Source organism: Phascolarctos cinereus, unplaced genomic scaffold (genome assembly GCF_003287225.1).
Source record: "Phascolarctos cinereus isolate Bilbo 61053 unplaced genomic scaffold, phaCin_HiC Scaffold_3;HRSCAF=262, whole genome shotgun sequence".
Taxonomy (NCBI): domain Eukaryota; kingdom Metazoa; phylum Chordata; class Mammalia; order Diprotodontia; family Phascolarctidae; genus Phascolarctos; species Phascolarctos cinereus.
In genome coordinates, this window is record NW_027555736.1 from 46,495,285 (window position 1) to 46,499,005 (window position 3,721).

Consider the following 3,721-nt stretch of genomic DNA (forward strand, 5'->3'; position numbering starts at 1 on the left):
TACTTACCTAGAGTAGGTTACATGGGAGTTATACAGTCTGACTCCTTTCAGGATTTCATCTTGACAGGAAATTAGAGGAGGCTTTTCAGTGTCTGACACTATGCAAACTCAGCTGTTTCCACAGTGGGAAATGCCAACTATATCAGATTGCTACTTAAAACTCGATTTGGATTTATGAATCATAGCTTAAACTACTGGAATTATGGACTCTTGACCTGAGATGGAATATCTTATAAGAGCCAGTAATAGTGTGTGTGTGCCCACATACACAAACAAAATAGTGTATGCACATATACTATTGCATATTATATTTGTGTGTGTTTACTTATAGTCCTGTACATCTGATCAAAAGACTCAAATGAAAACAGAGTTGGAAGAGAACTTCCTATGTATAGTTACCCAAGTTTGATACCTTAGAGAGCAGCAGCTATAACAAAGGAATAAAGAATAGTAGTTGAGATGCTCACTAATTCATAGAAGACAAAAATCAAAAGGGAGCCAGCAATAAAACTAACAGCCCCAGATAGGCACAAATACACTAAATATGGATTATCTGCAAAGGGAATCAGAGAACATAATGGAGGTGAATTTGACCTCCCAGTTATCACTGGCTTGGAGGGATGGCTGAAACATGGATCTAGAAGGGTTATACTTTGTTTAAAATGCACAGAATAAATGAGGGGCAATGGATGAGCATGGCACATAAAGAATAGAGATTCAGATACCAAATCACCTCCTTGGTTTGTCACTGTGGTTTTTGCCATTTACATTTGAATTTAATATTTAGTAAATATTAGGAAGTCAAGGAACCAAGAAGTAACGCATGGTAGAAAGTATTCCAGTAAGGATCAACAGAGGAAGAAACAGAACAAAATAGTTTTGCTAGAATCAGCTACAAACCACCTGGACAGAAAGAAGAAATAGATTTGGAGAAATAGATGAGTAGTCTTGGAAGCATTGGAAGTCCAGCAATGAAGTCATGATATAATGATGATGGAAGACCAGTTAGCTGGAGCTCTGTCTGCCAAAAGTAGAACATCTAATTCATCCTAAACTGGCTCATCCTTCAAAATATGTAAAACTGATGAGGGGAAATGACCCTCTAGATCTTATTATTATCAATGAAGGGGACTTGGTTTCTGAAGTGGAAATGATGCCAACCTTGGAGAAAAGTGAATGAGTGACCACTCCTCTTAGAACTTGTTATAGAGGAGAGGAAAACTGGGCATAGTCGGCATGCTCCCTAAATTCTGCCGTAACAAATTCCAAAGTGTTCAAACAGAGGATACATAGGATCCCATGGTTTAAAATTCTCTGAAGAAAATCAACCCAAAAAGAATAAGAAGTTGTGGGGAATGATTATGCAAACAGAAACAGTTGCAGTGAGGGAAAAAATATGGAAGCTGTCAGAAGAGATTGATGTGGGTATGCAGAGAAGTTATCAACCAATTTAGATAAACAAAAGACATGCACAAAAAATGTCAAGCAAGGGCAAGTAATGGGAGTTGAATGCAACTGCATGGCCCAGTCCTATAAGAATGTCAAGTGCCAAAGCTCAGAATGAGCTGAGGCTGGTGATGCATGCTAAAGACTCAAAGGACTTTAATATGTTGGGAGAAAAGAAGGGTAAAAGAAAAGAGAGGACCACCACTTAGGGTGGATAGAATGAAGACAATGGACAACATTGCTTGCTTTATCTACTCATGATAGACATAGTTGTACTGGAAAAGACAGAGAAAAAATAAGAAATAGGGAGCTGAAACCCAAGATAATGGGGGGAGGGGTTGACAGGGAGTGAATAGTTGTCCCTGCTGAGTTCAAGTTAGTAACCAACCACCAGATGAACTACATTCCAAAATACTGAAAAGACTGGCAAACGTATTTGGTGAGTCAAGGTAAATGGTCTTTGAGAGATATGGAAAGTGGGAAAGAAGGGCTTTAGGATTGCAGAAGGGCAAATATCCTGATTTTTTAAAGAAAATACAGCAGTCTGCAATCTATGAGCCAGTGAGTTTGACTCAATTTCTGGCAAAATTTGAGAACATTTTAAAGGAATACATAGTAAACATCTAGAAAAAGGAAGTGGTGATCACAAAGGGCCATTATGATGTCATTTAGATGTCATCTATGGCAGATTAATCCCATTTTCTTTTCTAATAGATTTAATAAACTAGTAGTGGATCAAGGCAATGTTGTACATTAGTTAACCTAGATTTTAGCAAAGAATTTGACAAAGTCTTTCACGTTGTCTCTTTGGGCAGTATGAAGAGAAATGGGCTAGACCAGTGGTCTCAAATTTAAATAGAAATGGATCCCTGATGGCTACATATTGACTTAGAAAACCACAAGTTAATATAATCCATGTTGTATTTGATTGATTTGATTTGAGTTTAATCTGGCTCTGGCAGAATTGGCGAGTTTGCCATCTTTGGGCTAGGCAATACTAGAGTTAGAGAGATTTTGACTGATAGAATGAATGAATGCAAAGAGTAGTTCTTAATGGACAGATGGCAATGTGGAAAGAATGTCAAAGGGAAGAAACGTTTCATAGAATATTCCAGGTACTACGTAACCTGTGCTGGTCAACATTTTTACAGTGAGTTCTTTTGAGTATTACATTGGTATCCAGGAAACATTAGAAGACCCAGAGGAAGTCAGAATGCTGGCAAATACTCTCTGGAGTATTTGTGGAGAGGTGTTCCCTCAGTGGAATGGAAGCTCTCTGAGGGCTGGAATGGTTTCATTTTGTCAAGTTAATGCCAGGCACATTCTCCCCCCCCCCACCCCAGATCTCTGATTCCATCTGTGGAGGAAGCTCCTAGTAAGGAACTTCCTCTCCCAATGCAGATCAGTCCCCACTCAGCAATGTAGAGACTTCTAGTCTTGGGCACTGAGACATTAAGTGACTTGCTCAGGATCATACAACCGGTATAGAGCAGAAGCAGGACTCAATCCCAGGTCTTCTGACTCTTAAGGATAGCTCTCTATCTACTTTTCCATGGTGCTTCTTTTGATACACAGTAGACATTTAACAGATATCTATTTAATTGAATTGAATTGAACTGGCAAATCTCCCTTTTCAGGTTGTAAGTGTCCTTGATAATATCTTTTTTTTTCTTTTTGGGGAGGCAATAAAGGTTAAGTGACTTGTCCAGGGTCACACAGCTAATAAGTGTCAAGTGTCTGAGGCCAGATCTGAATTCAGGTCCTCCTGACTCCAAGGCCAGAGATCTATCCTAGCTACCCCTCCTTGATAATGACTTTTACTCCACATCTTGCATCCATGTCTTTGTTGATGATGAACTTGGGTTGATTGAGGCCCATGAACCATTCCGGTGCCTTTTGAATAGCCTACACTTTGGAGTCTTCTGAGATATTTATTCTATTTTGTCCCAATCCCCTCTCCCCCACAAATCCTGCAGCTAAATCCTGAAAAGACTGAACAGATGAGTGTGCAAATGTATGGGGAGGAAGGCTGATAGGCGAGGCTCTGAAACAGTTATATTACTGAATCTCAGAGCTGGAAGAGATCTCAGGGCTGTCTGGTCTAGGCTTTGCCTGGAAACCTCCAGTAGGAGGAGAGAGCCCACTGTCTTTAGGATGGTGAAAGGCCTTAAGCTATCAGGGTAGGGTTGGGGGAGGGGGTATATTGATGTATTCCTCCTTTTTTCTGATTGGTTGTGATGGAATGGGCACTTCTGTGACTACATCAGTCTTGCGT